Raw genomic sequence first — 16142 nt, forward strand, 5'->3', positions numbered from 1 at the left:
TTTCAATTTTCAAATGATGTTACAATCTTTCGACAAAGTCTTTATCTACTAGTTGATAATTGACCACTGACCTCTTGAGAATCAAGTGCATACAGGCATTTATAATGCAACATTGAAACGTGACTTCTATTAAGTTAAACCCCTCTCTTTAATATCCTTCAATTTCTTTGTAGAAAATAAAACTCTTCAATTCCCGAATAATTGTTTTAAATCAAAAACTAGAAAATTATAAACAAAGTAAAGAATGCTGTAATTTTACAAAAATTATTCTTATCAACTCTCTTGAGTATAAGAACTTGAAAATTATATGGTGCAATCTTAATTTAATGGTAGAAATGAACAAAGAATCAATGATACACTAAAACAAGATATTATTTTGAAATATTCTGCATATGTTAAGACAATAATATTGAAAGAGTCATGGGATTTTAAATAATATGAACATCAAATTATATTACCAAAATCTTTCCGCTGTTTTCAAAAAATACAACGATGCTAATTAGAATACATTGTTCGATGGTTTCAAAGCAATAGATGATGACTATATATTTGCGGCTTTGGAAAAAGTTTTTATGCTCTTTGATTTTCCGGAGTCCTTTCTCATCTTTGTAATTGTCAATTATTTTTGTGTCTTTTAAAAAAGTTTTTATTTGGAAAAAAATTGGACAGGGAGAATTTTTTCCTTCGAGAAAAGTCGGTGTTAAAAAGTTTCTCATCTTTTGAAAAATTATTACAATTGATAAACTTACCATACTTAAAGATATAATTCTAGAAAGATTATTGCAACCAAAAGATGTCCTTCTACTATATGTTTTATTTATTTATAAAAAGACTAAAAATTTTGTGATTTTTTTTTAGTGATGCTATATGTCACGAATTACATTAGCACTCCAATATCATGAATATCACGAATGTCATTTTTTTTTGAGTGATGCTATTTGTCAGTTATATATATATATATATATATATATATATATATATATATATATATATATATATATATATATATATATATATATATATATATATATATATATATATATATATATAGTTTGGGCTAAGGCTTAACTTGAGAGGAAACATGTGATTCAGGCCCAACATGAGGGAAAACAAGTCACTTGAATCCTAGTGCGACATGCGATTCAAAACACAGGTAAGCCTAGAACAAGACCTAATATGTGGAGAACTGGGTCATCCAAGTTTTAGTACGCTAGACGATTAGAAGACAAACACACCATAGAGACATTTAATTAGAGCCAACCAATATCTTTGTAGACCGTTATATACAAAAATTTATAAAATTCTTAACACGTGTCCTCTGAGACAAGTATAACAAATACGAAGTTTTAGGTTTTTGAAAATCCTAGGACCTCACTATAGAAGTCAAATAAATATATCAGATTCAAGTATACACTATTCTAACATAAAAACCTCAAACTTACAACCACCAATGACTTGAGCATCAGAGTGTTTGCACACCTTCTTTCACGAGAGCCTACAACGAGAATTGATGGGAACATGTCCCTATTTCACCAAAGCCTACAATGGGAATTAGCCACCATTCCATCAGGGTCTAAAATAGGGAATTTCATTTCCCACTCTTATGCCTTCTCACAATTCCTTGATGAAAATCCAAAAATGTTTCTAGAGTTTAGAGATGCATCTCCAGACGCATCCATTTCCCATTATCATTAATTTTACTTTGGGAATTTATCTATGAAATTATACGTCATATGCTTCAGAGATGTATATCCCGAAATAGCTCGAATACTTCAAATAAAAAATAGAAAGAGAGATAACATGTATATCATTAATTAATAAAAAATTTATAATTGATAATCATAACAACTTGACATTACATTAAAACACTAAATATTACATAGATAATTGTTAATCTAAAAATTAACATTACACATCGTTATAAACGGGTAGTTTCGGAAGTTGCAACACATTGATAATATCTTCGACAAATCTTGAAATTTTCGCATCCACTTCAATCGGACCCTTTGTTTCATATCAACTAAAAGTACTCCACATAACCTCTAAATCTGCATCCCTCTTCAGTTCGAAGTTGGTGAATTGTATCTTTTCGTCGCTGTCAAACGAGGGTGAACGATACTCGAGTTTGACAACTCATCGATTTTATGAATATCGTAGGAGCGTATTCAGTTTGAATATCAGGTCGGCGTAAGTTATGTCCTCGCAGACCCTAAACTTAAATGGATGCTTCTCACCATTGACATAACAAATGCAAATTGGGGATATGTATTCATTTTCTGATACTGAGTGTTTTATAGAAAAAATGGGATGAGAGACACCCTTTTTATACAAAGTTTGTATCACTTTGGACCTTAGAAACCTTATCATGTCATCAGAGCACTTTTCGGAGATGTATATATATATGGATAAACCCTATTATTTTATGAAAATGGGTTTATTCGGATATGCATATCCAAGAACTTTCTATGGTATTTTTTTAAAAAATTAAAATGGGGTTTATCCGGATTCAAAATCAACATGGAACAAAAATCAAATCAGAAACATAGAAAACATAAATAAGTTTTGTAAATAATAAAATGTGTAAATAGAAATGGTCAACATTTGCGCCATAATTATCGAATATATATTACTTAAGCATTAAATCGTATTAAGATTACATCGTTGACGATAGGACATTCGAAAAGTGAATCAATTACAATCTAATCTGCAAGGTAAGATCATGAAAAGTGGCGGCTCATCATGTATAATGTAATATGCACAACCTCTTAAAGAAGTGTATCCAATTCTGTTTCAATTCTTTTGTGATCATAGGCTGTTGGTGAGTAATGCTGGTCATTGGTCTCTTGGCAATTGGAACTAGAGCTTCGTAACCGACACTTCCCTTATATTTGTAGAAGCAAAGTCATGAGCTGTAGGATCTTCAATCAATTCTTCAACATGTTTCTCCTGATCATGTATTCATGTGTTAGTTGACTCCATCTCTTGATGGCAGGATCCTGCTGGTTTTTTGGTAAAGTCGACATACTTAACCCTTTCATCTCTTTCTTTTCCTCCTACCTCCCTTAGACAACAAGCTAGCTTTGGCGTTAGGTTTCATTTAGAGTACGCAGGTTCCCTCAAATATCCAGTTCTTTGTTTGGAGGCTCCTATTAAGAAGGCTCCCCACAAGAGATGAATTGATTAGGAGAAATATCCTTGTTGGGGTTCATGACCTCGCCTGTCCTCTTTGTCTTGGCTAAGCGGAATCATTGGATCATCTTTTTATATTTTGTCTTATTGCTAAAACTGTTTGAGTTAACATCTTTGATTGGACCAAAATTGATAAGGGCCTTCTCAAGTATATCTATCGTCTTATTTAGTAGTTTCTGAATTTGATCTGCAAGGTAAAATCGTGAAAAGTGGCGGCTCATCATTTAATTATCAGTAGCCTAGGTCATTTGGTTGGTTAGAAATGAAACTCTTTTCTAGGAGGTCACAAATGAACTGTGGGCATTTCTTTGTTAGCTAAAAATCTTGCTGGAGATTGGCTAAGAACAAGAAGAGTAGGACTTGTAGTTTTTTAGGTTGACGAGTGGTATCCAAATCCCATTCGTTGTTTTGTTTAGCTTAATTTTGTTTAGGCTAAACCGATCCTATTTGCCAACAATCTTTCTTAAATTTAAAGTATTTTCAATAGAGTGTGTAATATATTACAAATCAATTTTAATAATAAGTAGCACTTTAAGCATTTTCAATATAGTGTGTAGTTATTATAGCAATCAATTTTAATAATAAGTGGTACTTTAAGAATCTTTAACTATTATGTATATTTATTATTATATCTAAAGTTTGTATTTATGTGTCTGATAATGATGCATATACATTTCCTTACATTCTAAAAAAAATGTAACTAATTTAACTAAACAAATCATTAGTTCAATTCACAATTAAAATTATATTTTAATTCAATCACATTTTTTAACAAATATTTATATAACTATTTGTTCAAGTGAACTTACTACACTTTTGCCTAGGTGAATAAAAAATAAAGTACTAAGAACATTTCATAATTTTCCCATATAATAGTGACATCTATGAATGAGATAATACTAGCCGTCACTAAAGTTGATATCTACTTCTACTTATTTATGAGCCACAGAGTGACATGATAAAATGTTGCTAGTTGATCATTCCAAAAATAATGCAACAATCTTTCCACAATATGTGTAACTATCACAATAATTTTCCATAGAACCATTTGAATTCTAAATAAATATCTTCATTGTGTTTGGATCTGATTGAATTTTGTGTGTTGGTGAAGATGGGATTAACATTCACAAAGCTGTTCAGTAGTTTATTTGCCAAGAAGGAAATGAGAATTTTGATGGTTGGTCTTGATGCTGCTGGTAAGACAACTATTTTGTATAAACTCAAGCTTGGAGAAATTGTCACTACCATCCCAACCATTGGTTAGTTTAATTTTACTTCATATTATTTATTGTTATTTTTCTAATATTAGTTATTATACTTTGTGTTATAATTTATGTAGATCAATGATGACACCATAATTTGAGTACTATGTATGTACAGGATTTAATGTTGAAACCGTGGAGTACAAGAACATCAGCTTTACTGTGTGGGATGTTGGGGGTCAGGATAAGGTACAGCTGCTCTTATGTGTCTTTTATGCTTGTTTGTAGAAATCATGCACGACTATGATTCATACTCTTGAATACTTTTCTCTGTCATGATGTAACTTGTTTATCATTCATTCAGGCAATAATATTCAACAATCATTTTATAGATCATGACTAGGGTTCTTCATCTTATGATTAGTGAGAAACCTGAACTAAATCGAATCAAATTTTAGTAAAATTTATTCGAATTGAATGGAACCGTTTTCATTTATTTAAAATTGAGCCATAATTATTGATTTGATATACCGTTTCGAAATTTTAAACTCTATCGAACTATTAGAAGTTAATTTTTTTTAAATAGAACAATTTATTAAAGAACTGAACTGTTATATTATTTTAAAAAAAAAGAAAACTTGCTTTTAGTATTTTTTCTTTTTTAGTTTCGGTTCAGTATGATTCGGTTTCAGTTTTGGTTCGGTTTTAGAATTATTTGTACATTATAGTTTGCTTCACTATTCAAATATAACAGTTCTATTATTTTAACTTCAGCTCAATTCATAGTTATGGCTGTTTATGGTACGGTCTTATGAAAAAACTAGCCGAGCCGAACCAAACCATAGCTAAAGTTTACTCAAACTAAATCGAACCGTTTCAATTTAGAAATTCCGAATCGTACCAGACTATTAGAAGATAAGAAGACAATTTTTTCTAAACCGAACCATTAAATTTATTTTTGATTTTTTTAAAATCGTTTAAAAGTTGTTCTTAATATTTTTCATTTTCAGTTTTGGTTTGATTTGGTTTTAATTTTGGTTCGACTTATTTATCATAAGGTTCGGTTTTAGAATTGTTAATACAACATAGTTTGGTTTACTAACTAAATATAATGGTTTCATTATTTTAATTTTAATTTAGTTCGGTTCGATTGACTTTTTTTTTACCACCCGTATCAAAAAGTTGAAACAATTATGAAAGCTTATAAACTCCATGATTATCACATAAATTCAAATACTCTTCCCAAATTTTCAATAGTTTTAAACGCTCAATCAAATTTAATTTGAAATGTCATAGAGGGAGAGAGGGGTAAGGATCCTCTATCTTTTTGGATAAAAAATGTAGAGTAATTTTAGGTAAAAATTGAATAAGACAAAGGAGAAAATAATGTGTATTTTAAAGAAAAAATGATGTGAGAGAAAGTAAATTTTTTTTTTTTGATGGCAAACATTTCCATTTAACAGACAGAAACAGCAGAAGTACAAGAGGGATTACCAATATTTGGTATATGCCCTGTCCAAGTCCTAGATCCCATAGACTTACCTACCCAACCATATTATGGGCATCTATATTAAGAGTTCTACTAATATGCATAATTGAAACATTACAGAAATCTGACAATAAAATTCTACAATCAACAGCAATAGGTTCCAAGTCAGAGTTGACAGCCACACCATTTATGCAGTCGACCACTGCAAGAGCATCTGACTGGAGGATAAAACTCTGCAAACCTAGATCTTTTGCAGTTTGGAGAGACCAACGAATAGCTAAAGCCTCAGCTGAAGATGGATCAGTTACACTCTCTATTCTTTTGGAAGCAGCTAAGAAGATATTTGAAGTAGGATCCTTGATAATACAGCCAAAGGCTATCGTCCCGTCTGCAAAACATCCTGCGTCTGATTGAATAACCCACCCTACCTTCTTGCCCAAATCTGTTTCAGCTCTATTCAAAACAGTATCGACACTTAAACAGCTTCTTGACTCTTCCTCAATGCTATGCCACATTTCAGCAGCCACTTTGCCTGCCTCTGGTTTCACGCCTTTAAAAATCACACAGTTGCGGAGCTGCCAGATTTTCCACCAACAAATCGCAAATGTCTGTCCAAGCATCAAGTCTTTTCGGGAAAAAATGTCACACAGCAGGTCCTCAACTCCTCCACTCAACGGGATGCGAATTCCCAGGGGGCAGGAGAATAAGGCCCTTTTGACAAAATCACAGCGGAGAAAAAGGTGTTCGGAGGTTTCAGGCTCTTGTTGGCACAGAGGACAAAGACCATCACTAGGAATATGCTTTCTCAGAAGATTGTTCTTGGTGGGCAGAATATCTCTAAGAAGACGCCACAAAAAGTTTTTAATTCGAGGATTAACATTAAGCTTCCATAACAGCTTCCAGAAGTGTGGTTTCCTATTCGTCGAAGGCCCCGGGTTGAATTTACGCCGCTGCTCCCCTAGCATATGGTAAGCTGTTTTTACTGAATACAAACCATTAGTTTCATGGTGCCAAACTAATTTGTCTTCCGTAGGGTTACGAGAGAGAGGAATGCTACTGATATGCAAAACATCATGGGGACTGTAATTTTCTCTCAGAATGTCCAAGTTCCAACAGGCCAAATCTGGAATTATGAGGGCACTAACCTTGGTAGAAGGATCAAGGACTCGCGCCGCTGCCGAAGGTTGAAAACCCGGGAGAGAGGGAATCCAACGCTCTCCACCAATACTGACTTTGTTCCCATTGCCAACCCTCCACCTGGAACCATTCAACACAACCTCTTTAGAACTCAATATGCTGCGCCACGCAAAACTGGGATTATAGCCACAACGCGCCTCCGCAATGGAACACCGAGGGTAGTAACGCCCTTTAAAGAAACGTTCCATAAGAGTGCCATCAGCTTGAAGCAGACGCCAGAACTGTTTACCTAGAAGGCTGGAATTAAAGTCTTGAATGCCCCGGAAACCGATCCCTCCATCTCCTTTGGATTGGGCTAGTTTATCCCACTTTAACCAATGAATCTTACGCTCTCCATCCTTTGACCCCCACCAAAACTTGGCAAGCATTGATTCAATTTCTTGACAGCAACTTTCCGGAATTCGGTAACAACTCATAATGTACGTCGGTATTGCCTGAGCCACTGCCTTAATCAACACTTCTTTCCCAGCCCTGGATAGGAAGTAAATTAACATAGGGAAAGAAAGAAAATTAGAAAAAGATAGAGAATTGAAAGTTAGAGGGGGTGGAAGGTCCAATCACGGGGGTATTGATGGCCAAAGACGTGGTGGAGACAAATTTATTTAGTGTCAAATGTACCCCATGTTTTTCCAAGATGCCTCTATTTGTTTCCACACTTCAAGAGATTACATGTCTTTGATTGAATTGACTCCAAATTATAGGAAACTCTTATAATTCTCATTGGTCTTCTACTACTACACAAGCTCCATTGACTTCCATATCAAAATTCTACCGTGCCTTGCATAGTAAACTCTTGTTCTATGCCCCGACCTTACAATGCATGGGAATGCTTTGAACCTATGCCTTATGGCATACCTCAGCCTGATATGATTCTTTACCTTTACTTTTCCCAATTTTCAACGATGTCGTCACCGAGCTGTTAAAATGGGCTCGGTCCATCAGACCGGTCTATAACAATTTAGTCGGGCTGAACCGCAAAATATCTTAAAAAAACACGATCCTGTCTTTTTGAGCCAGTTCACCGGGTCTATGTTTTTCATGAGCTGATTTGAGCCGGGACAAGCGGGCTGGCCCATTAAAATAGTATTTTGGTAAATTTTAAGAAAAAAAGATTGAGATAAAATATGATTGCATAAATAAGTTTTCAAGTGATAAAGAAAAGTTAAAGAGGATGAAAATATATTTTCAAGATGATGTGATCAAGGAAATGATTGTGAGATGAAGAGAAAATTTGATAAGTATTGGTGATAATATTAAATTACTTTGTACTTTTACATGGACGTTTTTGTGGTATATATATATATATATATATATATATATATATATATATATATATATATATATATATATATATATATATATATATATATATATTTATGGATAAATATTTTAAACATCACTTTTATATATATATATATATATATATATATATATATATATATATATATATATATATATATATATATATATATATATATATTTATGGATAAATATTTTAAACATCACTTATATACGTTTATGATGACTCTCTACTTATATTATGTTGCATTTATCTATTCGTTCATTTATATAAAATTAAAACTATAATATTGAAATATGGGTCGGGCTGGTCCATTGGACTGCATGGACCTTTGAGAAATGGGCCGGGCTCTTTTTATGTAGCCCATTAAGCAATCGGACAGGGCCGGAATAACTCATTTAAACATATTGGTCCACCGGACCGGGTCGGGCTGGACCGGACCCGGTTCAGCCCATTTGACAACTCTATCTATACATGGTGTCACTTTTTTAATTTCTCTCAGCCCAGACCACAGATTAATTCGGATATTGCAAGTTTAATGAATTGGTACCCTCGTTCTAATGAATTGGTACCCTCACTCTAGTGCATCTTACCATGTTATCTCCAACGCACAAACCATTAATTACTATAATATTTCCTAGTTCATCGGAGAATCTCAAAATCACTAGGGGCACAATTGCATTTGCTCACAAACCTGCTCATTTGTTCTTTTAGAAGCCCTGTATAGTTTAGTGACGGTTCAACCATGACAAAATAATTAGAGATCCTGTTTAGTCATGTTTTAACTGTGATAAATATTTTATGAGGTCCTTAATAACTACTATTTAACCGTGACAAATTTTAAATCGTGTGCAATACCATACATTGCATATACTAAAAAATGACACGTGTCTATTAGTCGTAGGTATCACTGGCTATAGCGAATCATCAAGGATCCATAAATAGATCTATTTAGGTGTAAATCATTCATTCAATCAATAATATTCAGATTCATTACATAGATTCCAAAAAATCATGGCTATTAAAGATTCTAACACTTTATAATGTGGGATCATTACACTTGCATGTGCTGTGTCATGTAAATGTTTCACTAATATCAAGTGACAGAGTGAAGAATAAAAATGCAAAAAAGGAAAGAGGAGTGACATGGTTTTATGCATGAACTTTTCTTCTTCTAATGCACATCAATTGATCAAGTTGATGTATATTTCTTCATCTTTTCATTTTTGGTATTACTTTTTGAACCTTACACATCATTTCAACAACTCTTATCTTGTATTGCTGTGTATTTTTCCTTACTGACACATGTTGTGTATTCCATTATGATGTACTTTTGCAGATCCGTCCATTGTGGAGGCACTACTTCCAGAACACCCAGGGTCTTATTTTTGTGGTTGATAGCAATGATAGAGACCGAGTGGTTGAGGCAAGGGATGAGTTGCACAGGATGTTGAATGAGGATGAACTCAGAGATGCTGTTTTGCTTGTTTTTGCCAACAAACAAGATCTCCCCAATGCAATGAATGCTGCAGATATAACTGATAAACTCGGTCTTCATTCACTCCGCCAACGCCACTGGTATGAATATCTCATTAATTGAACATAATTATATGTTTAAAGTGCTAGACACCAACACATATCAGACACTAGACACTTAGACACTTTCATCAGAAGTGTCGGTTCTACATAGATAACCACGTTAACTAATGACCAAGTGACATGCACGGTTGAACAACAATTTTTAATGCAATGTCTTTGATTTATTTCAGGTATATTCAGAGCACTTGTGCAACTTCTGGAGAGGGTCTCTACGAGGGTTTGGAATGGCTTTCAAACAACATTGCAAGCAAGTGAATGTTGTAATAGAAGAATGATTGTTAGAAATATTATCCTCTTGAGTGTTACTTGGGTTTGTATGATTGCTTAAATGAGCTAACACTTTTAGCTATAGTTGAAACTCTTGCAGTCACATTTGGTGTGCCTTCATGTTTATTTTAATAGTTTCATTGTCAGTTGAATATTTTTGTGGCTTTTGTTCTTAGAGTTTTACCACTAATAATTTTGTCTGTGATTGGTGAAGCAGAATTGAAAAAATGTAACATAATAGTTGTTTTTGTTTCTCTTATCTAGCATGAGTTTGGTATTTGGATCAGCAAAGTTTCAGTTAGATTACAATATCAATCCAGAATCCTCTAAGGTATTATGAGTACATGGTCTCTGAGATTGTGACACTGACACTTGTTTTCCATTCAACCACTTCAGTACTAAATAAATATCTCAATTGTCTCTTGTCGTGGTCTGAATTTTAGTATGAAGTTTTGCATTTCAAATATATACTTCAAGATTATGACACTTACACTTGTTTCCCATTGAACCACTTCAATTCTTAATAAATATTTCAATTGTCTATTGTCTTGATCTGAATTTGTATTAAATTTTGCATTTCACATTATATTTAATATGGAAGAGAAAATTGATAGTGAGCTAGGTGTTATGGAAGTCCTCCGGTATGGCGGTCTATGTCTTTGGTAGTTGCAATAAAGGATCCACTTGCATGATTATCACTCCAACGCAAATGTCACGAGGCACATGAACAACGGTTAAAACAACCCGTAATGAACGCGGTGTAAAGTACAGGAGACCGCTGGATTGACTCCAACAATTGTGATGAGCACAATCCTAGGTATTGGTGTGTGGCCTTTTGGTGAGGGTTATGCTCTTCACTTTTAGATGGGCAAGAATTTGGATTGGGTCGGCCTTGTTGGACTATTTGGTTGGTGCAAAAGAGTTTCCCCCAAGTCCTTGCTAACGGGGACACAATTAGGATTGTTCTAAAAGTGTTGAGACCAACCTCTAGAATGTCTTTTTTGCTGTCTCGAGGTCCCTAGATGGTTCATTGAACTGGAAAGGAGATTGTTGGCATGTTAAGTGGGTGTTGTAACACCCCACTTTCCCATTTTATAAAAATACGGTAAAATAATAAAAATTTATCAGAGTTCACAAACACAAGTGGAATGTCACATCATTTCAAACCAAACAGAATATGAAGTCTCAATTACTTCATCTATTCATTTCTCATTAATCAATAAAAACAGCGGAAATATTATTTTATTTAAAAATAATCACGGCACATTTGCCAACTTATTCCAAAACTCCACATAAAATCGTGGTCCTCAAATATTTGAATAAAAAATAGATACGTAACAAAATTCAATTAAAAATAACAAATAAAATAATCCCAAAAACATCCCGTGTTACGTATCAGAGCGACTCGAACTAACAACACAGAAGACTTCCATAAAGCTATCCTGGACTTTCACTGCTATTCTTGAGTACCTGCCCATTTCCCATGGTAGGGGAAATATCAGCAGAAAGGGTGAGTACTCACATACCATTACAAAAGATATAGGAACAAATATAATAACATAATTCACAGGTCGTGGTTCATGTTCACATAACATCACACTGCATATACAAACTTCATTTATTCAAACATTCATCACAGTATAAATTAACGCATCATTCACAATCTCATAAACAAGTCATCACAGATCCATTCATTTATGCAACTCCACAATGCACATATCATGACACACATGTCCCTCCCAATCACAACTCAACAAACATATAATAATAATAATGACAATGCAATGTGACTCAATGACTTGACACAATGCATGTGGTACCAAAACATCGTGGTTCATGACCACAGTTCCCGTCGGAACTCTCGACCCCTTTTTCATGGTCCAGTGTGACCCCTATTTCATGATCACACCCACGACCCCTGTTTCATGGTCAAGTACGATCCCTATTTCATGACCGCACCAATTCATGGTTCATTCAATCGAACCCGATTCCTAAAAGAATCCGGATAATTCGCATACACTCCACTGAGCAACGAATTATCTCCACCACGACTCCACAATTGAGTCCGGACCTACTAGGCATCTACCATAGATTTTCACCTAGCAGTCTCAATGCTATGTTATGCAATGCACAATCAACACAATATGCATAATCAGAAATAACAACATGCATATCACACGATCCTCTTGATCACACGTAAGCCACACAATAACCGTAATTCACAAAGAATTACCACAACACAATATGCACATTCACAATAGATAATATGCATTCAACAACAACATACAACAACTACCAATTCATATGACTATCATACAGTCACTACATCATACCATAACTGTCCAACACATCACATATACATGTCAAAACCTGCAGCAATCACAATTCACAGCTACAACACACATTCGCACAACCAAACTCAACATTTCACAGTTCAACACATCGTAACATATACGGAAACACATATAACACATCGAATTATTAGAATTCTGGTATTGAAAATAATTTTAACAGAAAGTACACGAAAACAACTTTCCAACGATTCGAACGGTGCGCGAGTCAGACACACGGAACAAAGGTTATGATTTTTCAAAGTATTTCAACAAACCCGACACCGACATTTTATACTGACACCTTAAAAGCACATTATACCTTATTTAAATTTAATTCTAGGGCTTGAAACCAATTTTCACAATAAAGTACACTGTATTAGGTTTCTCCAGGTTCGAACGGTGAGTCAAACGGACACCCGAAACTCAAGTTATGAATTTTCGAAGTTTTATAAAAATCCTGCATTTTTCCTGCGAACAGCTCTCGGGTTCCCACTCAAATCCCCTCAAAATCTCATCTAAACATCACTATAATACAAATTAAATACATAGCAACCTATATCTATCATGTATCAACAATTAGGAACCTTAAAACATGATTTCTAGCACAAAAGTTTTGAATCCAAATCCAAACCCTAACATTTCAATTCTAGCAATTTCAAGAACAAAATCCCTTTTCAAAATTGTTCGTAACTTCATTCCGACTCTGACACGCGAACACGCAACAACAACACATTTACATCATACACTTCATAATCATACAATCTCATAACAACAATTGCAACCAATTATCATTCCAACAACAATCATCATAACAACATAGAATTCATAAATCAAAAATCAACAATCATCAAAATTATCTCATAACGACAAATCCCCAAAACCCCAAATCATATCATTATACCTAAACCCATATCAAGAATAATAGCATGGAAACCCCCCTTACCTCGAAATTGCTCAGAAAATCCTACGGAGATTGATTCTTGAAATTGCCCTAGTTCTCCCTTGATCTTCCTCTCTAGCTTGTTCTTCATCCTCTTCTCACTTCTACGATGTTTTTCACTTTTTTACGTAACTCTTCCTTTTCTCAACTTATAATTCTCTTTTATTCCAATACTAACCCTTAGACCTCTAATACTTAATTCCAACCTTACCCTTCCCTAATTAAATAATTATTTAATAAATCACTAAATATTCATTCTATTATTCTATTAATAATAATAATAATAATAATAATATCAATAATATGCATAAAAATAATAATAATAATAATAATGATAGTAATTATAATAATAAAAATAAAACTATTATTACTTATATCACATAATTATTACCTACATTTCCAGTCTACCCGTTCCACTATGGACTCCACACCTACATGCTCAACCACACACCCTTAACAAGACCAAACAATTAAAATAACATGCGACGATTAAATAATTAAAAATGGGGTGTTACAACTCTCCCCACTTAAATTATTTTCGTCCTCGAAAATATATCCGATACAACTACTCCAACTACTTATTCCATCCGACTAATCAACTCTCATCTCTGAAAAACAATCCCACGTATAATACAACAACTCATAACATCAACGGCGAAAACAACATGAATGCTACTCAAGTAACACACTTTACAACTTAACATCACAACACAAAGAGTAACCAACTTAAGAATTCACCGGTTTAAGAACTAGAACACAACAACATAAAGACACACAACTTAAACACGACATCAACGCAACCAACCTACCAACATCGTTGTTACTCACGTATGAACAACTGCACTACACCATGCATTCGCTGCGCACTCTGATTACTTGTAAAGTATCAACTATACCAAGTTTACTCCAACTTCCAATCACCAAAACCGACATAATAAAGATTTTCGACTTAACTCTTCAAAAGTTCCGTTCCAACAGGTACTCTACGCTCTCGTAGTTACTGAATATTTCAAACTTAGATCCGTAAGACAACACCTCGGAACATTCAACATAATTACAACAACGACTACTTCCAAATCTTGGATGAGACATTCATATACTTCCATAAATTCCTAATTGTCATAAAACATAACTACAACTTTACCATCTTTTAATAACACATTCTCCAAAATCGTCTTAAACACATAACAACATTACAACCACATATGGTACATGGGTCCAACTAATTCTAACAAGATAACTCATTTTCTTCACTTCCCACTAATTCAACATACCAAACCATCGATTCCTACTTATATTGACATAGTGCTCCATAAATTCTTGTCCGAATCAACACAACCGAGTAACTCATCTTTTTCCAACCAAAATCGCACTTTAATAAACCAACTTATAATTTCACTCCTTTTAATAATCACAACTCAACTTTCAATTATTCTACGTGCTCTTCTTCTGATTTTATAACAGCTCAAAACATTCGCAACAAACACCAGCTCCAACTCATCCAAACAAATATGGAAGATACGCTTCATACTCCATACATACACCTTAAGGCTTACTAGCCATTCGCTTCATCACAAACAACGACTCAAGTTATCCAGAACTCGACTGCGAGTCTCCATACTACTCATTAATCCAATCGCAACTTCATGCTATCATTCTTAAATTCAACTAATATACTTATATACAAATCTGCATCGACAAATCAAACAATACTCAAGCGCTCGGCTTGACTTCAACCAATTCAACGTACATACTATACTAGTTGGCACGACACATCTATCCATCAATTATGATTCCGTCTACTATCAACAATAGATTAAGGGTGATCAGTTCCTCAATTTGTCAATAGATAGTCGGCAACCATAACAGTGGCATAAATCATCATTACCCAATGACAATAGCGTACTTCAACTTGTGCCCAAAGTCCGTAAGCATAATGCTCCGCCAATTCTCTAAGGCCTACCAACGTCTTCTTAGTTTCCTCAATTCCAACCTCTCTAATGATACAAAAATATTCAAAATCCAATACATATTCTTATACACGCTCGTAGCACAACACAATTGTCAATTAAACATCCTTCTAACATCGGGAATTGCTACTACATCAAGTACAATCCGATTCAGTTCGCTCCAATTGCAACTTTCATCAAAGTTAAGAATTTCAACAACGCTAACCAACCAATTGTCTTTCTTTTATTCTCAGAACCTTTATAATCCACCTATTTTCACACTTGGCCTCATTCAATTCACAACTCAATAGTATTATCGCGGTCTCTCTTGAATTCGTTCTTCTCTCAACATTACCATCTCATAACATCGTCACTATAATCATTCTCATTCAACGTAAATTGCATCTCCATGCATTTTCCGATACCGTCGCATTCTTACAAATACCAACGTTTCATTCCTTATCAATATTTTACATTCTTCTTCACCTTTTCAATTTTCAGCAAGAATCACCTAACTTCAAACACAATTATCTCTTCCAATACAGACTTCCCAAGCATAAAATTATATACCAAAATGAAGGGAATTTCGTGTAGATTCCAGAACTTCAAGAATCGCCCAAATCCGAGTTACGGGTAAAAAGTTATCATCCTTGCAATGGGACTGGTTTAGAATTTCC

The 16142-nt window shown here is 34.1% G+C and overlaps 1 pseudogene; it reads left to right on the top strand.

Moving 5' to 3' along the window:
* Positions 1-4153: 4153 nt before the first annotated feature.
* LOC131652725 (ADP-ribosylation factor-like) lies at positions 4154-10397 on the top strand (annotated as a pseudogene).
* The last annotated feature ends 5745 nt before the right edge of the window (positions 10398-16142 follow it).

Source organism: Vicia villosa, linkage group LG2 (genome assembly GCF_029867415.1).
Source record: "Vicia villosa cultivar HV-30 ecotype Madison, WI linkage group LG2, Vvil1.0, whole genome shotgun sequence".
Classification (NCBI taxonomy): Eukaryota; Viridiplantae; Streptophyta; class Magnoliopsida; order Fabales; family Fabaceae; genus Vicia; species Vicia villosa.